The sequence below is a fragment of the Phalacrocorax carbo genome, chromosome 1 (assembly GCF_963921805.1).
Source record: "Phalacrocorax carbo chromosome 1, bPhaCar2.1, whole genome shotgun sequence".
Classification (NCBI taxonomy): domain Eukaryota; kingdom Metazoa; phylum Chordata; class Aves; order Suliformes; family Phalacrocoracidae; genus Phalacrocorax; species Phalacrocorax carbo.
Window position 1 is genome coordinate 92,715,463 of NC_087513.1, and position 27,950 is coordinate 92,743,412.

General features: G+C 47.2%; 1 long non-coding RNA gene across 1 annotated transcript; it reads right to left on the reverse strand.

Moving 5' to 3' along the window:
* Positions 1–782: 782 nt before the first annotated feature.
* LOC135315628 (uncharacterized) lies at positions 783–27,708 on the reverse strand. Its single transcript, XR_010375119.1, has 3 exons — positions 27,558–27,708; positions 6,820–6,947; positions 783–960 (listed from the first exon to the last, which is right to left on the reverse strand). It is a non-coding gene; the product is annotated as an uncharacterized LOC135315628 (long non-coding RNA).
* Between the last annotated feature and the right edge of the window lie 242 nt (positions 27,709–27,950).

Sequence of the window (27,950 nt, forward strand, 5' to 3'; positions counted from 1 at the left end):
CATGCGTGGGCCGGCCGGCGCGCGCAGGTGTGCCGGCGCGTGCCCCGGCTCCTGCAGGGCCTCGGCTGCGGGGGTTGATCGCCCCGGCGTCGCGGCTCGCCCGCCTACCCCTGTCCTCTTCCTCAGCCTCCCTCCTCCTCCTCCTCCTCCCCCTCCTCCCCCCCCTCCCCCCCTCCCCCTCCTCCTCCCCCCCCTCCCCCCCCTCCCCCTCCTCCTCCCCCCGCCGCCGCTGCTGCTGCTGCCGCTGCCCCGCATCGGCCCGCCCGCCGCGCTCCGGCTGCCTCACGTGTAACACGGCTGCGGAATATTTAATGCAAATATCACCCTCCGCCGCCTTTGCGCTGGAAGCACCTGCCGGGAGGGCAGGCAGGTGGGCAGGCAGCGCAGTGGGGAGCTGGACCCGCCTGCCCGCTTACCTACTCCGGGGGGGGCTGCAGCAGCGATGGGGGCTTGGGGGGGGGACGACACGCACGCTGCAGCCGCCCTTGCAGGGTGACCTTCAGGGCGGTGCACAAAGGCCTGTGCCGCCCCTGGGGCCGGGGCGGGGGGCACCCGGCAGCGCAGCCCCAGCGGCGCGCAACAACCGGCCCGCTGGGGTTTGGGGGTTCTCGGGGCGGGGTATCCTGGTGCGGGCGCCCGGAGCCCCGCCGCAGGGCAGGTGTCGGGACCCGCCCGCCTGCTGGGCCCCCATCCCGGGGGTCCCCAAATCAGGCTGCCAGAGCCGCCCTGGCCGTCTGCCTCCCCTGCGCAAGCGGCCTGCGGCTCACCGGTCCCCCCGCAGCCCCGGCGCACGGTGCTTCACCGAGCCCTGCACCGCTCTCCCGGGGACGTGGGGGGCGAGTGGACTTACCTTGTGTCCCACCAGGGAGGAGCTGAGGAAGGCCAGACCACCGGGGACCTCGGGGTCTCAGCCTACGAACTCATCCTGCTGCCCCAGGCTTACCAATCCTATGCTCGTCCCTTGCAGGAAAAAAAAAAAAAGTAAAAAAAAAAAAGGAAAAGGGCATTTTAGTCCATCATTAACACTATCATTTTAATCTGTTCTGTGATCACAGGTAACAAATGTGTCTTGATCCCACGGTACCGTTACAGGACCTTTAAAGTTGCACATGATCCTTACCTCCATGTTTTCAAAGCGTATTTAGATTAACTCTGAATGTCATATTTGGTTGCGATATTGTATTCCACATATTTTCTTGCTCTTAAGCTACTGACATGTTCTCTCAACTTTGACTCCATCCTCCTTTTTTCTTTTTGGCCTGGGAATCAGGATGAATGCACATAAGCTGGGCCTTTCCTGGTATCTCCTAGCAGGTACATGTTCTTCTGAAAGTTACCTGCAAGAAGAACCTAGCCTGAAACTGAGGACCACCCAACCAACCAGCCTCAGCATGCTCTCCTCGGACCTCAAGGAGAAGTAGTCCGGCCACCTTTGTCTCCTACCCTCCCTAAGCCACAAAGCTAACAGTCAGGGGACAGGTCATCATGTGGCACCCTTCCCCGAGCGATCCCTGGCTACAACCCAGAACCAGCCCCTGCAGCAACTGCCCGAATGACCTGCTTTTTTAGGGCATCAGCCTGCTGGAGCCACATTGGGCCCACACAGGCCAAAATACCCTCAAGGTCATGACACCATTCATGGCAGCGGCTGAGCACGGCCTCCTTAGCTGTAGGTGTACGACCAGACTTCTCAAATCTGTGCAGGCTTGTGGGTTAGAAGGAGGACGGGTATCGTGCAGAAGCTCTAGAGAGGTCATGTGCCTAGAAGGCTGTGCGTGTTTAATTGGGAGTGTCCGGTTTGCTGAACGCTTTGTGATACATTAAGGGTACGTACGATCAAAGGGAGCAGGTGTGCCACATGGATTTTCATCCTAGGTTAGGAGAATCAGCTCCCAGTGGCACGTATGTGATCGAAAAGGGCTGCTCAGCTAGAAGGAAGGGGATAAATGGCACCTTTCTTTTCTCCTTGGTGTCTGGTCAGAGCTGGTCTTTTAAAGAGACCTGCTGATGGTGGGTGATAACAAAAGCAAACACGGATAGCAGTATCCGATACCCAAGCGAACATCATCTACGCTGCAGGGAGGACAGCATCAGTTACAAGTTAAGGTGGCTGTGATTACAGTCAAGCCAATAAGTAGATGAGCACTGCTGAAGTTAAACACATCCATTTTTAACTCTCAGACCTCGGCGCGCAGTTGCCGCCGTAGCCAGCTAGGCAGTTTCTCTTGGCTGCCAGGTCTGCACTGGCCACTGGGGAACTGAACCAACTCTCCTTCTGATGCCCTGGGTGCAATTTATGGCCTAGGTACGCTACCCTACAAAGGACAGCAGTTTGGGAATTATGTGTGGGTGCGTGCTGGTGCAACCCAAGCATGAAGTCTACGCATCAGACAGCCTACGCTTGGATGCTGTGTCTGGCATTATCCACACGGCCAGGACACAGCTCAGCTAGTCTGCAGAGGAGAACATCACACAAGCTGGTTCAGGGCATGTGTAACGGCAGCAGTCGGTGCAGTCCTCCCCTCCTTGCCATCTGCCCGAGGCATGGGGTCAGCCAAAATAAAACAGGCATGGGATATTCAGGCAGGTTCATGGTGATATTTAAATCAGGGAAGATTTGAATGGGAGTATACCCTCCCACAGCATTATTTCCTAGGAGCACAGAGGATGAGTTTGGAGAAAGCAGCTCGAGAATATCTGAATAATTGTATCACGACTACGCGGTGAATGGCCACCCATAAACATGATGTTCCTCTGAGCACATTCTCACTGTTGCTATAAGCTCTAGTGGTGCTGGTGGAGGCTGAGCTGCAGGAGCTCCTGCCTTCATCAGTGTTTGTTTAAGGATCACCAGGAAACTCTCCTCTTCCTGCAAGCGTCTGTATTTCTGTATAAATACACAGAGAAGTCTGGTTGGGTTGGCAGTGGCCAGCGATACCAAATCCCCATGACTGCACAGGCTGGGGCGTGCAGGATCTGGAATGGACAAAAGGCCCTTCATGAGGGTTGCACACCATTCCTTCAATCTCTTTTACACACCCGAAGCCTCAGTCCCGTGCACACACAGGACACGCACTTTGCTTGATGTCAGTGAATTATCCTCTCAGAATCAGCAGGACTAATAGGCAATGGGGTGCCAAATTTTATTCAAATTTACTGTTTGTTTGACTGCTCAGATATCAATCAGGCCGTCTCTAAGGCTACCACTATATGATCTGATTTTTTAAGGCGATAAGGGCCTGAGGCAATGTTTGAAACTGCCAAGAACAAAATGTGCAAAGCAATCCATGTCCAGGAGATCAGCTGCACGAGGAAGGACGGGGCTGGGGAAAGCTGTGCACTGGCACCTAGGAAGGAACAACCTGCAAGATGGAGGTTGGTAAGGGCTTATCTCATGCCCTGAGGAGTTAAAATGTGAAAAGCAGTCTGATTTTCTCTGGTGGGTTTGGGCATAGCCACCAGCGAGATCCCTGCTTTCTTTGGGTCTCCTGCCTTGCAGGACTGGGAGGAAGCACCTAGGGCAAGGAGAGGTGTCTCACTACAGGGCAGGAGCGTGGACAGTTAATTTTGATGTAGCAGTGAAAGAGAGCAAAGCGTGCAGAGCAAAGTGAAGTGATGATTTGTCCAGCTTGGTGAATATTCCGCCCGTTAGTGCCATTTGTGGGGGAAAATGAGACTGTGTGGCTGATGGTCACATGCAGGAACTTTAGGTAATGTGTGATCTAGAAACATCTCTGAAGGTGGCTGTGGATGATGCTGTGATATACAGCAGTGGAAGGTCAGAGGCACGCCTGGGTGGGGAGGGACTCTGGTAGACTGTGGGACCAAATGCTAATTATACGATGACAGAAATGTGCAAAATGGCCTCAAGTAGTTACTATTCGTGGGCTGCCACTGCAAACAAATGGGGCTGGGCCTCCTCAGGCTGGCATGCCTGGGAGCTAGAAAAGGGCAGCTGCCCAAGAGCTTGGCTCCAAGCCTGCATCACACACAACAGGTGAGAGAGGGTGAGGAACAAAACGGGCGACGAGAGCTGCCACAGCCCTGCAGACCATGAGCAAGAGGCCAGGTGGCACACGGGCTTTTTACACCCCTCTGGGAGCTGCAAGGGGCCTCGAAGGGCAGAGGAGTGACCCTCAAGAACTGCCCTCAGTGTCCCACTGAGGCGAGTGCCAGCATGTGGTCACCGCACCAGCTTCCTGGTCCTGCAGGGCACTGCCTTAGGACTGCCTGGGAGCTTCAGGAGAAACAGAGCCCGCTCAGGGGCTCCAGCACATTACACTGGCTTGAGCAGGGTCTGCAGTCTCGCAGAACACAGCATGACATAAATAGCTTTCAAGTCTTCTTCCTTTCCCTCTTTGTCTCCCCCCACAGATGTGGGGTCACTAGGGATTATGCTTATAGACATATGTGGTTGGTCCTCTGAGCACAATGACTTCATTTGAACCGAGTAATTTCATATAGCTATGCAAGCTGAGGTAACTAAGTTAAAAAAAAAACATTAACTGGTAGGCACTGAGTGTCTACAGACAATTTCTATAGTGTGTATAGAAATAACCTCCTCCTCCCCCCAAATCCAGCCATGGTGCCAGTATTCTTGTCTTTAATATCAGTTTGATAGTTGTGTAATATAATGTGTGGGGGTGCCTGCATAGCTCACCCTTGCCAAAATGATGTGGAAAACAATAGCTGTTAAGATAGATAAGTGAGTGTAAACAGCATGTGCGGATGGAAAACCCAAAAGAGTCTGAAAGGGCGTTTGCCCAAAACTGATCTTGCTGAAGTGGGAAACAACCATCAGTCCTCAGCTGATCATGCTAAAGAGGATGGCAGCTGTCAGCTGGATTAAACAGTAACCAGGGAATGACAAAGACAGTTTTTCAACAAAGAACAAGTTGGTTTGAAAAGCTGTGTAAAAAAAGTATAAAAATTTGTAATAGAGCAGGGAGAGGCCTCAGACTGGGACCAGAGCAGGAGTCAAAACCTGGTCTGGCACATCACAACCTCTGCCGAAACCAGCAGCTTCCCCATCCATGAGACACCGTCAGCAGCTGGCACCCAGCGTGTGGCCTGACCCTGCAGGGTACACACGTAGGGACCCACAATGGGTGTGTGTGGTGACCTGCTGGGGTGCCTTCCCAGCAGTGGGTGCGGTAACTGATCGTAGCGAGTAGTGTGGGCACCCCTAGAGATGGAGCAGCCGCAACCCCAGTGGGAGTAGGGCGTAAGCGCGGGGAGCCGCACTCCCAGAAGTGAGACCCCCTGCCATCAGGAGAGGGGTGGGTGGCTGCATACATGGGACAAGAATTTCTGGGGATTAGTTACAGAAGTGTGTTTAGGAACTTGCAGGAATCTACTAGTGTTTTCTAAGTGTTTAACGTTGGGGTTGTACTGCTGTATTGCTGACATAGATCCTGAATGTATAGTTCACTGATTTTCAGGTAACTACATGTCCTTAATAAATCAATAAACCATTTCAATTCTGGCTTGGTTTAACCTACGTGAACTGAGCCATTTTTCCCTGTAACAATGACCAATTGATATAAATTTTTGACCAATCCTGGCAGCAGAAGGTCTATATGCTCAGCGATTGAGAAAAGATTCCCTTCATGTTGAACTGGAGACTAGATGCAGGACAAGGGATGGTTTCTGGGGTGGACTGGCTGGCAGGTGGAGACAGTAAAGGGGGATGCAATAGATAAAACATGCTGTGTGCCTGGTGTTTGATAACTGTGATAAATACTTCTGGTGGACGGTATAGAGTTCCTCTGGCTGAGCGCAGCCACCAGTAGTGAAACCTGCCACCTATCAACACTGTTCTGGTGGAGGCAAAGGCAACTTGTGAAGGCAGCAGAAGTCAAACCATATTGCCAGAATTTCTCTTTTTGGCTGATGCAGGAAAAATGACTGTCATCTTCTCACTGAAAATAATATGAAAATACTTTCTGGCATGAAATCCATGTTGTTTTCCTTGGCACATCTCAAAGTGACCGCCACACAGGGAAGAAGCAGTACCCAGGAACTAGCTATGAAGCTGGCAAGAACAGCACATGTTTTGTGACAATGGGCACCTGGAGCCGTTACTGGAGCAGCAGCCAGCTTCCTGGTACACAGCCACTGAGCTCAGGCAGCTACGTGAGCTCCCCATGCTGCCAGCAGCTGCAAGTCTGGGGGACTGATTTGGCTTCACCCCTTCTGGTCCAAACAAAATGGTCTCCATTCAGCTCCTAGTGGATATAGCAGCACTATGCACCATTAAAACAGGCCATCAGTAGTTTTCTCTCTTGGCAGCAGATCGCAAGGCTTCACTCTCCACTCGCTCATATCCATGGTTCATACAGGGTTTCTGATTCATACGGGGTAGACTGGATTTGGGCACCAGCCTGCTCGGCTGCCCCAGTTAGAGCTCTGCTGTCTCCAGGGCCAGCCAGTCCGGGACTTCCAGCATGAAAGCAAGTCAAAGAACAAGAACTAAATAAACTCCAAAACTATTTTGAGGTCTGCTCTAATTGAGTTTAATAAGAAAAACAAAATCAGAGTGGAAAAACATTTCTATCTTTAGCCACCAGGAGCAATACTTATCTAAGCAGCACCACACAGGAGTTGGCAATGGGAATGGTCAGTTAGGGTTCGACTTGTTCCTAAACATCTTCTTTTAATTGTTCAGTCAGGGCCACAGTGGGATGCTACACGATTTACAGTGCCTCCCAGAGGCCTTTATCCTTCTCCTCATGGGACGTCCTTTCCCTAAAACAACTCACAGTTGTCTGTGATAATTTTAAAGATTACTCCAGCATTGTCCACACTAAAAGTTCTTACCGACTGAGGGTAGATGACTCTGCAAACAGGGAAGCCTGCTGTCCACTGGGGGCTTCTTGGTCTTTTCTTTGGTTTGGGTCATCTGGTTCCACTGCAACATCCTGCAGTGATCAACACTGCACCCTCACCTGCAACACAGTAACACAATACATGTAAAAAACAAACCTATTTTGACTGGAGAATCTCTCTCCAGTCCTCAACATCCAGTTACTGTGACAAAAGATATCATGCAGCCATGATAAGAACTGACTGTCTTTGTTCCCCTGACATAAATTCAGTGCTGTGGCAACCACGCTGGAGACTGAAATTCCCTTTTTCTCTTTTAACCAGTCCTACGTGGACCACAGCGTGTCACACAGCCTGAAAGGCACTTGCATATAGGCCAAAGGAGGCAGACACACATCTAATAGGAGTTTAAATAGCACTGAAGTATTTCTCATTATAATCAGTAGGAGTTAAGGACCTGACCTCTGTGGATGACTTTAAAAGCTGGATGGGCTTCAGTCTGTATTTTTAGATGCTTGTGGACCTTAGAAAATCTGCTTTGACTTTCCACAGTTCAGCCTTTCTGCTCAGATAGCCAGGATACTTTTGACGTGGACATTTGTACCAGGCCCACATCAAGGTGGATCCATTCTGCAAAGGCATGGCAGGAGCTGGGCACTAGTGTCACTGGTGTCAACAGATCTATCAGGTGTTTCTCAGAATACAAAATAAGACACCACAAGTTACAGGCAGAGGGAAGTGAACACTATAAGCAAACCACTCCATCATGTCTGGTCTAACAATGGGACAGGTAGAGGGAGACAGCACAGGCAGTGATGCTGCTGTTATTTACATAAGGTGATACCTTTGTTTTCTGTTATTTAATCTCTATTTATCAGCTGAATAACACAAACCTTTGGAGGATATAATCATGACAAGACCCCCAAGTCAGCTAGAGGTTTGAGTGGCTTTTTTTTTTTTTCTCATGGGAAACATCCCCAAAATACCAACATGCAAATCTGTTCTTCTGCATGTTGAAAGTATTCCCCAGGCAACCAGGATCAGGAACTGAACAGAAATTCTCTTTTCTCCTCACCCATATTTTCTTTTGAAAAAGCAGTCACTACTGGTAATCAAAGATCAGCTACTATCGCCTGATGTTCAAAGCACTTCACAAATGAACACTCAGTACCAAAATGGCTTTAGCTAACCAGTTTCATTACAAGCTAGTTTTGTTGATTGTAAGAGCATAAGACTGGCCACACCTGGAATGCACCAAGGATCCATTTAATCCAGTATGTCTTCTCCAGCTGTGGCCAGTAGCAAATATTTAGGAAAAAACACTTAAGAACATGGCAAGTACCGAGTGACCAATGTGACCTCCCGGGTGCCAGCAGCCCGCCACCTTGGGATTTCCCAAGCCAGGGAGTACACTGACAGCTAAGTAAACTGGGCGTAGCCCCAAACCTAATCTCTGTCTCACTTTGGAGAAGCAATTTTTATCTGGCTCCTTGCACCTCACCCTGCAGCTCAGCAGTGTGACTGCAGCCTCTACAAGTTCACCTGAGTGAGCTTTAGAGGCCAGCAACTGTGCAGAGGTGAGGGCAGGTCTCATAGCCACACATGTGAACAGCTATAGCTTGCACTGGGCTTGGCACTGATACTTTTCATCATGGTTCAGCAAGATGGTTTAAAGCTGTCTCTGGTCTTGCTATGTAAGTCACCATCAGCCTCAGGGGACCCACAGATCAGCCCTCCCATGGGGCGTGCAGTAACAAGCAGACCATAGACTTCAGTGGACCTCCCTGATGAGCGAGGTACCCAGCTACGTTTTCGTCTTACTGTCAGGGTGGTATTTGAGCAGTCACCCGCATGTCAACACCACCAAACAACGTACTAGCCTATAACATATGAGTATGCAAAGACCTCTGAATCTTCGAGTCTGAGGTCCTTCTTTGGACGCAGCCTCCTAGCACATGGGAATTGCCTCTCATTTTTCAGTTGAGGTGACCAACCGAGGTGGCCTGCGTGTCCCCTGTGGCGACCCACTGACTCATGGTCCTTCTTTGCTGCATGGTGAGAAGAGACTTGCCGCATGGAAAGACACGCTCTGCGAGGCACATTCTTAATTTATAAGTGCTAATTAATTGAATAATGGATTGGTTAGCAAAGCCCCTTGTCTATATTTTATTCAAAATGCCATCTGGAAAAAGGCTGGTGTGGTTAGTAAGATGGGTGCTCTGTTAAATCTGATACTTTTGTAAAAGAATCTGTCCCAGCATTACCAATGAGACAGAATTTAACAATGAAGACGTTACATTTTATTCTCCGGGAGAACATTTTTGAGATGGCAAACGTGTGGTCATTGGGATGGTGATCAGCGTGCTTCATTCCCGTGACAATCGGTAGGATGAATATCCCGTCATAAATGGAAAGCAAATAGTTTACTCCAAGAGCTTTAAATGTCATCAGTCTCTTAGAAAATGCATGTCAGTAGGTCTCATGTGACTCTGAAAGCAGTGTGGCTGTTTAATGTAACTTTTGCCTTCACCTAGGCCCACTGGGTGCCTACAGCTGAGAACAGCTATCTTTATACTGACAGCCTTGTTCCAGGTCAGGGAGGCTCTGACCTGCCTCTGAACTGAAAGTCTGGAGCACTGGACAGATACTGCTGTTTCAGTTCTTCCATGTTTATCTCAGGGATCAGGTTTCCAGGAATCTGCTGCAGCTCAGTTCACATAATGAAATGGCACAGGAAAATCACACACATTATGTGCCCATGACAGGCCTGCAAATCCCACTTTCTCTTGGGTTCAAAGCACGTTAAAGAGTAAATGCATATACATTGTCATGGCCCCATTTCTTGCAGGTAGGTATGTGTGGTACATGGGAAGCTGGTGGCAGAAGAGCAGAACTGGTGTTTTGCCGCCTTGGGTACAGCTTCATGCGGGTGATGGCACCATCCTTGCTAGCCAGCAGGTGTCTGGGAGAGGGGCGCAGCTGGGAGCCTCGCACAGAGACACGTGCAGCTGCCCAAAGCCTGTGTCTGCTGGACTCCCGAGAGAGAATTAGGCACGTCTTGCATCGTGCCTCCCACAGAGCAAAGTGCTTTGTGGGTGTTAATGAACTGAGACTGGCAGCATCACATTTCTAGGATAGAAAGGTCCCCATTTCACCAGTGGGAGAAACTACGGGTTTGCCTACATGGAGATGTTCTGGAAACCAAATCTGAATGCACTTTGCATGGTAACAAAACATGTAAAAACTTCCCTAAATCACATTAAAGCTCCATGTGGGTGTTTTAACTTAAAGGTATATTTATTCTCTGCAGTATACTTCACCTCCAAAGCAAATTGAAGAACATTTAGTTTAGCCCACCCTAATTCTTACTAAAGGTGTCCACTTTAATGCAGTTGATTTTGCTATTTGAAATTCATGATTTTGGTTCAATTTGATGAATTTGCTCCTTAGTTTTCCTTTGTAAAGAAGCCCTTCAATAGGGAGGAGAAGGGACTTGTTTAGGATCATCCAAAAGAAGTGCCAAGAACAGAAGTGGGGGAGCCCAGACATACACAAGTATTCAGGGAAGCAGCTTTTCTCTCCACTACCTTTCTGTCACTGCTGGAAATGTCTTCTGCGGATCCAGCCCTACAGCACTCCTCTACCCCTACCACATCAGGCTTTGCAAGAGACCCGACAGCAGAGGCAAGACAGGCAAAGCGAGCTAGCAGGTGTCTTGTCTGGCTGCAAGCAACACTGCATAGAAAATTTATGAAAATGCCACAGTCCTTTGAGACTGCAAAGCCTGGGGATCATTTATCCTGCCCTTCCAGCATAACACAGACAGTATAATTTCATTCCATTACTTCTTCAGTCAGCCTGATAGCTTATCTTTGACTGAAGTATAAAGTCAGGTATTTGCTGCAGTCAAATTGTTCCAGGCATTTTGTTGGATATGTGTTTTCCTTTGAAACCAATTTTCCTTTTAGTAAACTACTTTCTTATAATCTTTTCTCCTCTGACAGACATGAATTTCTGTGCAAATTCATAGTCATTGTTTTCTTGGGGATGCAGCTTTGGTCTATAGCAGCTCAAAAAAACGTAAAAAATAAGAGAAGAAAACCCCATTCCTTTCTAGGGGTCTGAAATTATTACACCAGCATGAATGCAAATTTCTCCTAGCCTCAAATACATTTGTTATTGTCATGGCTATATCTAGGTTCTTGAGGACATACAGCGGCTCTGTTCATCTACCTCACCATGTCAGCAATGAAGCTGGAGCAGGAATACAAAGCCTACGAGCTTTACAGGGTGGTCCCAGCCTCAGGCACTGCACTGGAGCTGAAAGGAGAACCTGGTGGACAGCTTCAAGGCATTTACATGAGTCATGAATTTAGCCTTTTCTCTTCCCCACCCCAACGGCAGTGTGAGGTTAGGCAGTGCAGAGGGATTCAAACACACATTGGAATAAAGCATAAAAATTAACAAGACAGGAAAATGGAGAATAGCCTCTATAGGGTAGATAATTCACTGACAAATATTTGACTCTTGCTGGACTAGACTTACCACACTGCACTGTTACAGCATTCTGGGATCATCAGTAACACTCAGAATATGTGTAAGAAGTTTTCCAGTGCTGGACCTTAACACAATACTAGGCCAAGAAGCACAATTTCTTACCTTTTCCTGAGGCAGAAACTGAGATGGGGAAAAGTGACTTGACCTTGGTTACACTAGAGGGATGTTTACTAGAGAACTGGGCACAAGGCCCACAAGACATGATAGTTATAGTACGTTTGGCGCCCTGATTCTTAGACTCATCCACCAAAGCTCATGGGGTCTGCAGCAGAGCTGGGCACAGTCATTAGGCAGAGATCTATGGACATGATCTTCTCTAGCAACATTCACAGAGATCCACCAATACCACTCTCACTATACCAAGATCCCTTGGGCCTGGACTTTTTCTCAAGCTGCCAGTTCTGTCTGGAAAACAGCAGCTCTCTGACAAGCCCTGTAGAAACAATGTTGGAGTCATCATTAACCTGCCAGAGACTTATGCCCAGACCTTTATTATAGTACCCTACATGAAGCTGAATAAAGCATAGTCTATTAAACTGAATCTATGACAAATGCATTACGTTTGCCTAATTTTCTCATCTGCCACAGGAGAGAGTTTGAATCATTTTTTCTGAGTAAATGAGTTTTAGCTTTTCTCATTAGCTTTTCGTAATCTTTAGTGCACAGATTGGGAGGAAAAGGCTTTCAGCAATTTTGGCTGAAAGTAAAACGACTAAAGGTTAAAACTGAGAGCAGAAGCCACAGTTCCAGAGAAGTTTCCAGCCTTCCTCTACTAGTCTTGACTGCATAAGGAGTTTAAAAATGGCAAAAAATTGGAGTCAGACAAATCCTTACCCAGGTAGTGGAATGGGCTGTTTGGGTCAGACACTGTGACTCACACAGGCTGATCTAACGTAAATAACCAACTTAAAACCAAGGGGCTTATCTGTACTGAACTGTCTCTTTTAGCCTTGGTTAAGTTAATTTAGATCTCTCTGGTGAGTTAACTTCATAGTGACACTAGACCTATGAAGTCTCACATGGTCTAAGGCAGATAAAGGGGCATGTTACAGAGCACGGGGCATCCTGCGTACATGCTTGCATCTGTCATCTGACCTAAAGGACCATCCACTCTCCTCCAAACCACTGCATCTTCCACTGCACCATGCCATGTATGTTGGAACTGAAATAAGCTGAGACGAACAAACACTAAGCACATGGCTGCAGTATCCTGCTGATTAAAAATCCTGAATTAGAGGCAGGCAGGTCAGAAGCCTCTTGTGCATTCTCCTCAAGCCTAGACTTTGCAATAAATGCATACCACTCCTAGGAGTTGCACCAGGGTCATCAGATTACTGCCTAGATTGAGTAGCTACCAGCACCATACAGCCTGAGTCACCGCCAAGCCGGACTGTATACCCTATCATCTCTTCATTGCATGATCTACTCGAGATGGGGCTTGCCAGTACAGCAGCGGAAGCCACAACTAAGAGCACCAAAGGAACACATCCCTCAAAAGGAAATCATTTATCCGGACAATTGTTTTTTTCTGACATAAACGTGTCAACACCAGGGCTTTCACAAGCCCTGATTTTTTCATACTCCTATGCAGCTCAGCTTCACGAGCAAAATGGTGAAATGTAGGGCTGGGCCAGCTAATAATTTTTTATTTATACAAGAGCAATCAAGTATATACATTTGAACATACGTAGCAAATGTTGCCGATGGCTAAAGGAAGCAGACCATACTTCATTTTGTGCTGTTTTTAGGGAAGTGGGAGGTATGTTTGCTTGTGCACAACCCAGAGTGTAGGCGGGGCTTCAGGAACCTGAAGTGAAGGTCACCCTTGCGCACCTCCGCACGGCATCACCTGCCTTGCCCTGGTCTGCAGCTATGGGACAGCGGCCGAGAGGACGTTGGTCATGACTGAGGCACACACAGGAGGTGCACAAAGAGTGGGAGACTGGTCATGGAAGGAGAGGGCCCATTGCAGGCTGTCAGCAAGGCAGCCCTTTTGCACAGGGCCATGCGCAGCACACAGGTCCCTGGACTGCTGTTTGTCACACCATGCATGAAGGAGAAAATGAGACTTAAGGAAGATGATGCCACTTGTATTGTATATCCTATGGCAGATGAGCTGTAATTCTTTGTCTGTACAATGTTAGAAAGCGGGGGTGGTGTTTTTGAAGATTTTTTCTATACTGGAGCTAAGAATGGCAGGTTTCACAATGAAGCTGTTGTTCAATTAAACATGAATCAGTGTGTTTGCAGACCTGACTGAGATAGGGAAGTAATAAAGACACTAAAACTTATCAGTAATTCTTACCATTTCTAAATGAGGTTTCTAATCTATCCTTTGACCCTTTGGTAATTCTACTTTGTTCTCTGCTGCTGTAACATTTAGAAAGTAACTGAAAATTTTATGCCAGATGTTAGCTTATCACATTTGCTTTACAACAGTCCATGACAAAGGCCAATATACCATAAAGTAAAAGTCCAACTCCATATTCAGACTCCTGAGTAAATGGCTTGAATTTCAAATGAACAGAACTCACAATCTCTCTCACTGCTTTTAATAGAAACTCAAGGGGTCCTGAAAAAATCAAGTCTTTTATCAGACTGTCAGATATAGTCTTAGGGACATAGCTTTTTATGCAAATCATAGGCACAGGCCTTCAGTGAACACTGTGTCATTAGTACAGTTATTGGGCAGGGAGACTCCTTAGTACAGGAAGGGACCTCGTAAGGGTATTTGTGCTTTTTCTTTCAAATGGCTTGAGGGGCAGCTTTGCACTCCATCAGGCTGGTTTAGCCCCAAAGACTGGATCACTGAAGACCTCTGTTGGCCTATGTATCCGTCAGAACAGCAAAGGGGTGAGCTGCCGTGCTGGTGTCCCTCTTGCAGCAAAGCCCTGTTTTCTGCCTGTGGGTTACAGGCTGGTACGGAGCACAGCCTTGACCACATGCCATCTCCACAGCAGAAACACCTCCCTGGTAAAATCCACTAGTGCTGGAGAAGTGTTTGTAACAAAATTGTGGCCAAAAGACATGCTCTTATCACTAGATCTGCTCACTGAATAAGTGTGGTCACACTCATGTATCAGTGCTTTACATTGGCAAAGCTTTCACTTCCGAGAAGGGAGACGAGTTAAATCAACTGCAGACCTATTCAGGCTATTGCAATGGAATTTAAATTTGGGAGTCACACTGGTATGGACTTGTATAAGTGAAAAACAACATCCCTTGGCACATACACATAACCACAACAGTTGCACAGGCACACAACTATAGATCAAACACTAGCCTGAAAAGTTTCTTGGTGACTGAAGAAAGACTTCCATGCAGTTTGGTGACATGACAGGATTATGCAGAAGAAATGGCATAAAATGAAGTTATGAGGTGGCAGCTAACAAAAGGAGATGCTTCATCAAATGCATAGTTAAATTCTGGAGCTTGCTGCCAACAGTCCTGTGAAAGCCAAAAATATATTTCAGAAAATGATTTGACGAAGTTGTGGACAGATCTATTAAGCACTATTAAACAGCAAGATTTTAGGAAGCTTTCAGGAACCCACAGCCTGGCAAGTACACCAGAGAATGATATACCATTACATGCTTGCCTTTCTCATACAGTTTTCTCTAAACGTCTGCTACTAACCACCAATGAAGAGAGGATACTAGACTCGATGGACATTTAGAGTGATCCAATACGACCATTTTTCAGTTACAACCTTCTCTGTTGGTGCTAATTTACCTTAATGATGAGGGTTGTTCACCACAGTGGTTCACCAACTGCTTTGTAAGCAGCTGAGCCATCCCTGCAGCCCAGGCAACCTCTTCAAGACACAGGCTCTAAATCGATGGGGACATAGTCATGTCATGTTCTTCCTGGGCTTATTTATCCACCTGTTGCCTATAAGAAGGCAGAATTTCTCAGGCACTTAGTTCACTCGGTGCAGACGTGCCCTAAGGGGTTTGCCCAGCTCAGACACAAAGGATTGTGGCAGGCAAAGATATTGATTCCAGACCTCCCAAGGGCTTTGGCGGTGCCCAAATACCTGATCTGTTGTGCTTCTCAACTCAGCAGACAAGTGCAGGACAGGGAGGAGGTGGTAAAATAGGCAAGAAGTAATAATTATGCAGTTGGCTAAAAGGATATTGCAAACTTTTATAGATTGGCACATCGGTCCCCCCAAAAGTTTACAGTGTGCGCCTCACTTCGGCAGCCTTCTTCATTGGTGTGAGCATGTGAACATGGCTGGGAATCCTGCTGCAAGAGTGGCTATTACTGCTGCTATGCATAAGGTCAAACTCTGTTTTAGCAAGGAATTTGTCCCCTGAGCTGTAACATGGCTTGGGCTTGCATACACAGGTGAGGCAAAAGCATGCAGTAACATGGCTAGCAGAGAATCGCGCTGTAACATGACCCCTTGGCATAAAGATCTGCCTGCGTAAATGCCATTCCATGTATGACAGATGGAGGGAAAGGACTTTCTAACACTGCTGCATTATGCTTTTGCTCCCAAACATAACAGATACCAGACTGTCGTGATTCCTCAGTGTTTCGCCTGAACAACTGCGCCCTCGTATTATCTGCTACTGGCCATAGTCTTGTCCCTGTTGGCAGGAAACTCCTGAGGTAACTCCCCAAGGAATGCCAAAGGGAAACCCAGGTATAATTCCTGGTTCTTCCCCAGGATTTCTCATCATTGCTTAGGAAACTGAAAAGGACATCTCTGTGCCTCTACTTCTCTTCTGTAAAGCAGGGTTTACAGAGCTTTTTAATCCCTCAGGAACATGAGGAGAATCCAAAGATGCAAGGGAAGCTGTGAGGTGCTCATATGTGGTGATACCAGAGACCACCGCAGCACGTGAGACAGGCAAGGCCCGTTGGTGGTGCCTGGTGGACAGAGCTGGCATGAGCTTCTTCCCTGACTTGCAAGGCAGGTGGCCGCAACTGAAGCTCACCCTGCCTATGGAAGACCTTCTGCATGAGCTGAGGTAAATCTAGACTTTGTTTCTTCTGGCCTGCTCAAGCTTTGTCTTAGGAGGCCAGCAGAACAGATGGATGACCTGTGGAGCCTTGGGTCAACTAGCCAGGACCTCAACTAGAAGGGGACTCTCCACCTCGCATCCAGAAACCTCTTTACACCAGCATCACAAGCACCTTGTCCTTGCACAACCGCAGACCCCAACACCAAAATATCCCAGCTCCACGCCATTGCTGGGAAGAGTCACAGTTTCTTAAGGCTTCCCTGAATAACCATACAACTGCATGTTCCAGAACAGCTTGTTCCACCTCAAGCCATGTGGTTCTTTTATCTAGTGGTGGGCTTCGGGGGAGCTACTTTATCACCAGCTGCAGCAGGGCTGAACTGTTTCCTGTTGTTGATTAAGGAAATAAAAGTAACCAAGCACAGATTTTCCTGAAGTCCTTATGTGAAGCTCTTCCCCTCTGCATGCTCGCCACTGATTGTATTTCTTTGCCAAGCCTTGTTAAGGCTTCTCCATTGTTCTTCATGTGCTGTCAATCAATCACAGTTGCCGGTACACACTGGCAAGCTTTGCAAAGACGAATATGCAGTTGAGATCCTTAATTAACGCCATGTAACATTCAGATATATTCACTGGGGAAGGGACATGTAAAAGAAATCAAGCAAGAAACCTAGCAGAATGGGGGAAGGGGGTGGACCCCTTCCAAGGATTTTATCTGCAGAAAGATCTAATTAAGCTAGAATAATATGCAAGCTCACTTAAAAAGAAAATGAACATCAAGAGAAGCTGAAGCTAACAACCAGCTGTCTCCTCTTTGAGAGTTAAATGCATTAGCTCCAGAGGCAGAAAAGAAAGAGAAAAATAGGCTTAGGATTTGTGTATCTTAAAACAAGTGAAATCTACACCCACTGGTATAACACTGCAAATCTTCCACTTCATTTGCATCACAGGGGCAGGTCTATTCACTAAAGGGAAATGCCCCTCTATTTGCCAGTTAAGAACATCGGCTTTGCTGCCTGTTGTCGACAAACCTAGTCCTACCCTTGCACTTTCTCTCCATCCCATCCCATCCCAGGCTTCCTACCTCAGTTTTGCCACCTGGGGTATGTCTGAGGGGCAGCGCTGAAGGCAGGGTGACCAACAGGTAGGCTGGATTTGGGATTGAGGGAAGATGATGCCATATTGTCCGTAGAGACCTCATGGGAGGCAGGAAGAACACGGAGACATGTGTTAAACCACCATTTCAAAAGAGAAAAAATAGCCTTTAGGTAGTGATTTCAAAAGTGTCTAAGAGAGTTAGGTACCTAGGTGACCTTCTCAGGGAAGTGGACACCCAGTTGCTCTAGGGTGTGTCTACACTAGAAGGGGTTTTCCAGCATATAGAGAGATATATATATTGTTAGAGCCATGACAAAAATATTTCAGTAATGAAGATGCCATTCATACCACTGAAGGAGTTATTTTCTCAGCTACCTAAATAGACTAAGCTGTGTAATAACTTTTTTTTTTCCCCCAAACATAATTGAAATTATGTTAGGGCCAGCACTGATATGAGTTTGATATGTACTATCCCATATACTCCCAACTAGTATACCCCATCCAGACAGCAAAAAAATTCAGTGCAGAATAATCCATATGCACATTATCAATATCACCATTACCCTTTAGCAAGGGAAAAATAAACCCAGGGAAAAGTATTCACTCAGTGTGAGAAATCACACAGCTCTGCTGAAGAGCCAACAGCACCCCTCCTTTTATTTAATGTTTCCATTCAGTGATCTGTCCTCAGCCCTCAGGACCTTGAGGATGCCAGTGGTTCCTTTATGGCTGGGAAGTTTCTACCTCTGTCTAAGCATTACCAGAAAAGAAACTTATACCCATCAACTAAAAACATCATGAAAGCACAATCCAATCTGCAGGCTCTGCAGGACACTGGAGAAGCTGAGCAGCCTTCAGAGCACAGAGCAATACAAAGTGCCTGGACCCCCCGGTAGTGACTTGTCAGTGATGCATAAATTTATTCCCAAGGAGGTACAGAGTTGTTGGAATCCAGATGAAGACCCAGATCAAAAAGCTTTCCCTCATTGCTGTAGTTGTATATTAAACAGACATGTAAAATATTACACTATTATAGATGGATTTGCTCTTCCTTAGCTGAAGGATGGAAGGAAAGTGTGCTTTTCTATAGTCCAGGAATCAAGATTGGCTTTGCCTAAATGTAGAGCAAATCAAAGTATCTAGTTTTTCAGCAGACCAACTGTTTTTCAAAAGGGAGTGACCAAGCAAGCATATATTGCAATGCTAAGACTGAGAAGACCAAAATGGGTGAAGACTATCATTCCTTGTCCTTGGAGACTCCACTTGAACCCTTTCATGTCTGTCTGAGATTTAACCACTCCTTTGACAACTGTCCAGCCCACTCACGTGGGCAATGCACCAAGACCTCAACAGCAAAGCAGGGAGTAAGAATTTCTAAATGCCTATGTTGAGAGGATCAAGAGACCTTCTCTGACTGAAGACATGATCTATCAGTCACAGTTTCTTCTAGTGGAGGGCAGTGAGAGTGGGTTGGTCAATGCCCATCAGAACATAGACAAAAATGAGATTAAGAATTTAGAGATGTGGAGGTCTAAATTATTCTGAGAACAGGAGAGAGCAGCAACTAAAGCCAAGCAGTGTTTGAATACAAGGAGGAGCACTCCAAGTTCTGGAGGATTTTTAAACAGAAAATTAATAAAGGACAAGCAGGATAATGATGTATTATTGTATATTTATATGCACATGTATAAGGCCTGTGTTATTCTTTAAAAAAGGCAAGTAGCATATAAAGAAAATGAGCAGCTACAAAACAAGATCTAGATTCATAACGAACACACCAATACAATTCCCCCCCCCCCCCCTTTTATTTGGGAGAAATGATTTAAAATTTCTTGAGCTTTTAATTGCATTTTCTCAGGCATTTCCAATGGGTCATATTTCAGCTGCAGCATAGCATCTCTAGCCTTCTATTTAAGTAATACTTTGTTTTGGTGAAGAGAACAAACATGGCCTAGGAACAGACTGCAACCTCCTCCAGTCAAATTCACAAACGTAATTCTAGGCTTTTATATCCTGCTGCAGTCTGTTGATGGAAAAATATATTATTATTTATGTGATTATTAAGGTAATCATAAAATAAGACATAGTGTTTGACTTTGTTACAATAACACTCTCCCCTCCCCCCCGATTGGCAAAAAGCATCTTTGTCTATATCACATCTTTGTCAGCTCTCTGACTGGCAAACATGTCTTTGTCATCAGTGGCATACCAGGATACTTTATCCTGGGTTTTACCCATATACTCAGGAATGTTTGACGTGACTATAAATAATTCAGTGCTGACACATAGTTTTTCAAAAGGATTTAGTCTCAGTTATAATGCAAGATAAAGCCAAGTGCCTGGTAGGAAGGAAACATTATGAGAACTATGCTCTAACCATTTTCTTTACCTGAGTGACTAAACAATGAAGATGGCACTTCTGAGACCATGTCTTTGGGGGAAAATGCACCCAGCTGAAAAGCTGGAACAGGCACAGCACACAGCCCCTGATAGGAGAGCCAGCAGCAAACAGTTAACACATTCCTGGCCCAAACAGATTTCCTTCCCACAAGTCCTGGCCATGGAGGGCAGGATGATCTGAGGCAGCGCACTTATAGGACACACGTCTCACTGGAATGCATTGTGGTAAACGGGTTAAGAAAATACAATCTGTGGTAAGAGGGGTGGGAAGTTTGCCTGCTCCCAGGACACAAGCAGCATGCCAAAAAGTCCAAAGAAGAGGGGCCCAAGGGGAAGTTTCTTAGTCTTGTCCACAGCATCAGGGTCTCAAGACAAAAGGAATTCAAAAAAGAAAAGGAAATAATCCAGTTTGGGTTCATCCTTCCAGCCTGATAATGGTGAAGACCAAGTCTCAGGTCAAGGCTTAGGATCTGGTATTTCTGCTTGTTCCAAGGAGGCTTCCTTGACTTATGACCTCCAGAGCAGGAATGTCCTGCTGAGACCTTGACTGGTAGAAGACAGGGGCTAGCTGTCCTTGCCTGATGCCCTTTTCATCAGTTCATGTCAGTCCTCAGAGCAGGAGGAGCAGAAAAAGCTGTTAAGGCTACGACCGCATATCTCTGGCTTCCTGTGTGACGTTTAGGCAAAATCCCTGACAGCCACACAGAAATGCCTCAGTGGCGAAGTGTGTTGCTGCATTTACAGCAACATCAACTTTCCTTTTGGAGTACAAGGAGAAAATGCTGCAGAACAGGACTCCCCCCCTTGGCTTTTTCCACTGCCCTTAAGGGCAACTTGGGACAGCAAAAGAGAGTGACCAGGAGAGTAATTTTTCTGCAAGGACACTGCTCCCCTGCAAACCAACCTCTAGCACCCAATCGTGCCCAGGGCAGTGCCGTGCACTGACCCTGTGCACACATGGCTGGAGGCTGATGTAAAGTACCTCTGTCCTTCCACTCAGCCTTGCAGAGGCAACTAATGCGTGATAGCTGTGCTGCTGCTCTGCCGGTCCGCCCAGGCTGACCCGCAGCTGGACCCAGTGCCAGTACATACTCTTTCCTGCTCGCTCTGATGCCCCACTGGCTTTCCACTGCCCCTGTGCCAGCACGACACCCTTCACCAGTGGAAACCTGCTCCCTCACCTACATGGCCCAGCCTTGCTCTGCAAAGAGCCCAAGGAGGTGCGGGGTGCTGCTACCCTGCTGCTGCCATGCCCCGAGGGGGTGCTGGAGGAGCAGCCCTGGGGCTGGAGCAGTGGTGTCTGGCACCGGCTCTGCTCTGGTATGCAGACCAAACCAGTTACACCAGCACCCCGCTGTTCTCCCAGCCCCCATGCCGAGCTGGCGAGGACAAGGGGAGGCCTCCAGGCAGGCAGGGGTGGGGATGCGACCTGTGGAGCTGCTACGGCTCCTTTTTGGGTGCTAGCCAAGAAGGAAAGCCACGTGGCACCTCGACCCACGTGGTTTGGAGCCAGCCATTACAGCCACTTGCTAACATTGCAGGTTAAAGTTGTAGCATAAGCCGGGATGTGCTACAAGTACTGGTACACAGCATAATTAAGCAAGGGCCATCTAAAGAAACAAATGAGAAGCTCTCCATAGGACCATAGCTATCCCTATGCCTCCCATTTTCCAAGATGAAGACTGTTTTGTCTCCCTGCTTGTAACAGCCTTTTGGCATCTTTCAGCCTTGGAGACCTTTCCAGTAAAATTTCCCATGTCTCCCAGCTAGTTCCCTTAGAGCTTCTCTAGCATGGACAAAACCCCTGTTCTTCCCTTTCCTTCACATACCCATCCTGTAGGCTGGGATCACACAGTGATCTCGTTTTTCCTGTGCACTTCTTTTGCCCTGCTCCATCACTTCTTCTCATTTCCCTCTTCTACTGCTTTACTTTTTTCCCAGTTTCAGGGAAGACAAAGCAGAGATTTCTGCTGTGGACTCTGTGGGGCCGTCACAAATGTGCTTCTGGCTGGGAACACGGTCAAGAGAGAGAGAAGAGACATGAGGCCTGATTGACCAGACTGATGACCAGCCATTTTTCCCAACGCAAGCTTTTCTGAGGACTGACACAGTAAGTGAGTGGAAAGCAAATGGCTTTCAGAGAGAAACAACCAGTGTTTCACCAAAGGTGACAAGGAGCATGCACGACTAGGCCAGGTCTGGTGTGTGGCTCCAAGCCCTCTCGTACGTCCCAGCACTCCTCCATTCTACTGTGAGCCACACACTGGCTCCTCAGGCTGGAAGACATCTGGTTTATAATAAGGAGTGGACTTTACCTATCAGCTGTTGTGTTTGTTGCTGTTTTCCTCCTCATCCTTGTGAAAGAAAATATATTATCCTCCACTTCTGCTTACATGTGATCAGAGGTTCTCTTTCATGAGAGACTGTTGCTGGGGTTAGAGCTCCTGAATAAATGTAGAGCAGATGTCTGATATGAAGGGAAAATTTCCAAAACACAGTAATTTCACATTACCAGGTCAAAGCCCTTCTCTTAAAGCAAAGGACCCATGCCTTTTTTAGGTGGTGATCCACTTAGAAGTTTTCTACAAATATAAAAGTAACATAAGCATTACTGAATGAACTGACATTATGCCATGCACACATCCCCACTTATCCCCACTGGTGTATTAAGGTCCCAACCATGCTTATCCCGCCGCTCCCCTCCATTTTGACCGTATTCAGAAAGAGAAAATCATCCTCTGGGTATGAATGACACAAAATGCCAATATCCTTTGCTCATCCTTGCAACACGTGGCAACACTGCTTTGAGAATGTGTCTGCCTCAGCCTGCAGCTCACATAGCAAGGGCTGTTGTGCAAGCACCTCCTTGAAACCCCACAGTGTTTTTCCTGTGAAGCCGGCAGGGGCCGAAACTGGGTCAGGTTCTGAACGCAGACCGCTGCTGGTTGGGCAGGGTGCGAGCAGCTGCCTGAGCCAGCCCAGCTCCGATGCGTGCCCTTTCCTTCCCACGCACCACTGATGTGTACTGCCACAGCGTCCCAAGCTCTCTGGGCAAAGGCCCCAGGTGGCCAGGCAAGGGGTGCACGCCTCCGTAGGGAAGTCTCAGTTTCAGTGAGCTTATGCTAGATGCGATTCAGGTTACAGTGGGATGAGAGCTAAAACCCCGCTTGCTACCTGGGAGCTTCATCCAGCCGTTGCAGCCTGCATTGCTGGCATGCCTGGGACAGCCCCGGCTGCTCGCGAGTCAGACTGTGAAAACATTGCAGACAAAATGTGCTCCAAGCCATCACTTGTTGCAACACTTTTGGGTTTATAACCTAAATCCATGGATGTACATTGTGAAAACTGGGCAACGGAAGGGGTGAGAAATCAAACCCCATGTGAGTGCCTGGGTGGCTCCTGTGTGCTGTAATAGCCTCTTCACCTCCCTGTGGTACTCCCGTTGACCTTGACTTCAGCAAGAAGGCTGCCAGCTTAAATCAAGTGCAGACTAGCAGTGCTTAGCTGTCAAATTCCAGGCGGTGACTGCTGGCAGGCTGAGCAAAATGAGTTTTAGGCCTCAGTGGTTCACATCTCGCTTGCAATGGGCCCAAATTAGCTGTTTGGTTATCGGACTGAGATCTGAACAGGCATCCGAAACTGCTCCAACCCAAGAGAAAGAGCAAGGATTTGGGAGGGTCTGGCATAACTGCTTCCCTTGACATAAACCTGTCACATAGCCATGCCCAAGTCACCTAGCTTTTAGCCCCCTCACCTTGCTTCCCTGAAATTGGGGTAAGCACTGTATCAGCAGGGTACTGGGGGCTGGTACCCTGAGGCGTGGATGAAGTTTGGCCATTATAGGTGACAGGCACCCCAGAAGGATCCGTAAGAAAGAACTGGCTAGCACTAACTCCTGCCCCTTTCCTGCAGGACTTCACCTTCACCCATGTGGGTGCAAGGTCCGAGTGCACCTAGAGCAAATGCAGGTCAGGGAGATTTGCTCCAGCCCTGCCTGTTTTCTATACCCTGTGGGTAAGACAAAGCTTCAGGCTCCAGGGCTGTGCGCACATTACTCTCATCAATGCTAAATTTGCTTTAAAAGCAGCATCATCAGGTTTTTTTCTTACCTCCTCCCTCCCCACAAGTGCATGAAGTGCCTTTCAGGTAACAGGCCGTACCCAAGGATTCCTCAAGATGTTAACACAGGAAATCTTGGGTTAGAGAAGGCTGCTGTTGTTAGGACAACGCGTATCATAAATGCTTCCATTGCTGCATACTCCCTGCCTGGTCCCTACCACTCTCCTTATGCTTCACGGCCTCTCTCCCACTTGACAGACTGCAAATGGGGTCAAATGCTCTGGAAATGGTTTGTGGCACTTTTTTCTGTATATAATAAAAAGCTCCAAATGAAAGCATTTCTCAAGTCAGCACTATATGAGCAAAGATGCCGAAGCTGCAGTGTTGAATTAAAGGTGGTGTTGATCAAACTGCTGCAGTTGACTGACTGCACAGGCAAACCAAGCCAGCAAAGTCTGTGAGCTGTTCGTCTCTGCAAGGATTGAGATGCCCCACACTCACACATCTGAATGGCAGATTTGATTAATGATAATTCATGACTTACATTTGCATGGTGCATCCATTCCATAGCAGCTTTCTAGCTGCAAATAGCAAGGCTACACGTCTGGCCCTGTACCGCTGACTGGCAAAGGAGAAGGCTGTATATAATCTATCAAATACCCAACTAGAGGGCACGGAAGAACTGAGGGAAGGGAAACTAAGTCATAACATCTGGGACTTGGCAAGTGTGCAAGGTTAACACACTGCAAAGAAAAATTAAATCCACGTGATTAGAACCAGTACATAAAGTGTCTAGACCTCACAATTACACATCTCACTGAAGACATGGCTGGTAGCACAGATTTTTCTAGCAGTGTGGGGGCCCTTCCTGCTTCAGATAAAAGATTGCCACCTACTGACCAATCATCCCTGCTTTGATCAATACCCTAGATCCTGACCCTCCCTCCTGGGACTCTCCATTCTCCTCCCATTATCAGCAAGACTCCACTTCATTTAGTTTGTGATATCTGATCAGATTGCAACCAGAGGTCATATAACTGTACAGACCATTAACCACCGGTTCACTTGGGCAGAAGCAAATGGCTCCATTATACTGAAGTCCCATTACTCACACGGCTCACCTTAGCACCAGGATATCATCTGAGAAAGGCAGCGAAGGCAATAAAAATGCAATCTGCCCAAGACATGGTTCTTGCTGGGGAGATCTGGATGTGGAAAGTATTTCCAGATACTTCCAGATCTGTTCTGCTTAATGTACAATGGGAACACCTTGCCAGCAGCTAGATTTACATGTCTGGGACTAGAATATTTGGACACATGTTGTTGGTTTTTGGTACCCTGCCCCTACCTGCCAAATGCAGAGAGTAGGCTTTTAAATGACCTCTCATCTGAATGCATGTGAAAGAGTATCCCTGCTGGAAACTTCTCGCTGTAGCACAGTTCTGTTTGTGCTGGAAAACCCAGCTATCACCACCCAGTAAACCAGAAGAGTGATCTTGAAGGGATTCTTCTCGGCAAATGTCCAAAAATAGCAGATATTGCAAGAGGGTAGAAGGTCAGGTAACACCCATGCTACAACACTTTTCTAAGTCCTGGTCATTACGTATGAAAAGTTGCCCACTCTTTTTTTGCTGCTTGCTAGACAGTTTCTAAACCACATAGTCTTTCTTTAGCCACTATCTTGCTGAGTATCTCTCACATTTTTTAAGGCCCAGTTTTCCTTCTGGGATAGCCACATTGGGCTAAAATCTGTGCACTTCCGAGTTTTCTTTCTCATTTCAGTCACAGCCTCTGACTCAGATTGGTGTCTCTGATAGGATCCCAGAGAGGGAAGAAACAAGAATAAATAGCATCACGCCCTCCTCATGTGGGTTTGGTGCAGAGCTGAAACAGAAAATGAGGAAGAGCCTGGGCCAGCGAGGGAGGGGTTTCAGCTGAAACTAACCCACATTTTGAGGATTCCTCCACTCTAATGGGGCACTGAAGCAGGGGTATTACCAGCCTCTCTTTCTCTCATACCAGGACCCAAACTGGCTATTACTAGTTCCTAACTATTGGAAGCATGAGCTGTCTGTCTTAAGCTCCTAGCGCTGGCGACAAAGCTGCCCTAAGAGGCAATTAATGCTGCCGGGCAAGATGAGGGCAGGTTAGCATGGTAAAGGTCATGGTCACAGGGCACCCAACCCTGACTGAGGGTGACACCGTGCTTGATTCTCTCTGGAGAGCAGCATTAAGGAGAAGTCAAGCACAGGCCACTTCGAAAGAGTGACACTTTGAAACAGTAGTGGAAAGCTACTGGCAAGGAGGGATAGAGAGCTTAAGGATTTTGCAATAAACAACTCATCCTCTGACCTGATTCAAAACCTGATGTGGTGAGAACGGATGGTGACTCACCCTCAGAGGACTGATTAGTCCTCTGCATGCCAGGATACGCTGGCCTCAGTTTGGTTCTCTGGAGATACCTGCATGATGAAGAGCTCCTTATATCCGGCACATATTGAGAGTTTTAGGAGGTCACTAGGCTGAAACTGAGTCAGCCACTTACTGTTACAGTCAGTACCTTTCAGCAAGAAAGGCCTGATGGTACCCTAACCATGGATTTCTTGGTATCCCAACATAGGCAAGCAGGGATGAGAAGCCACACACATAAAGTTTTGTGAAGCTCTTCTTAGAAAGGCCCCATGTTCTTGTGGAAGTCCTCAAAACATTATCAAATGCCTTTCTTAGGTGCCTACAACTTAGTTCCTTCACTCCTCAGGGTGCTGTAGCTTTTAATAGAATACTTTCCTGCCTCACTGGTTGCAGTTTCAAATCTCATTCTTTGCCTCCACCAAACAAGGTACAGCTACAGGGGCAATGTTGTAACTAGCAAACCTCCGCATTGCATTTGCAGCTTATTTTCTCAGGCAGTAACAATAAGCTACACCAGTAAAAAGCCTCCTGTTGCTGCTTTTGCCCCTCTCACAGCATTTACTTGTGCATTAAAGCTTGTGCTGATTGCCATTGACTGGTGGGAGGAGAGGGAGGGAAAAGGTATTTTCTGCATTCCTAATAGCTAATTCCTAGGACAAGATAAGGCTAGGTCATGTCATCGATCTCTGTCACGCAGGACATCCCAGGGCAGATGGGAGGTAGATAGAGGCAGGCTGCCCATTCTGGGCAAGGAACAGAGCCTTGCAGAAGAAAGTACAGTAGAAGCTCACACAGGACTGAATCCACACCAGGAGATCTTTCCTCTTTCAGCAGATCTACTATGGTGGAGATGAGCTCTAGGTGAGGCAGGAACAGCTGTTTTTAACAGTGCGTGTTCATTAATATCTCTTTGCTTGAAAGGACAAAATAAACTGTTGGAAGGAAATAAAGTCCCAGCTACTTTAAGAATTCAGAGACCTCCTGGTCAACATCTTGAGTCCACCAAGAAAGACCTCCAAGAAACAGATTCAGTATTTGTGACAGTTCTAAAGATAGAAAATAATTTTTGAAAACCTAAACATTTTCAAACTTTCCCTATACGCCCTAATGCAACAAAACAAGAGGAATTTTCTCCTTGTTTCCAGATGACAATTCTCCTTCTCAAAAGGGGAATGAAACAGGGAGAGGAAAATGAAATACATTACATTGGGAAACACTGAATGTAATACTTACCTGTCTCGTTCCATCTTCTTTCTTTTGATACTCTCTGCCATTTAGGCCTCTTTCTGCTGGTTAGCTTTCTGCCTGAGTTCATGCATAGGAGAACTTGACTCTTGATTTGGGAGCCACAACTGTAGTATATTCTAGTTTTGCCAAGGAAGGCCCACCTGTGGAAAAAGAAAGGGAATAGCATGCCATTTTACACCTTCACCTCATTGTTCTTGGGCTTTTGCTCTCTCAGCTTGTTGCCCCTCACAGTTTGAATAAGGCTGCTCAGCAGCCCAGTGCAGCCATGGGCCAGGCACGTGCTCTCAAAGGCATTTTCTCTCTGCTCTTACGTGGGCATCTGGGTGCCTCTTGGTTTACATAACTGAGAAACATCTGGGGTTTAAAATTCCTAATACA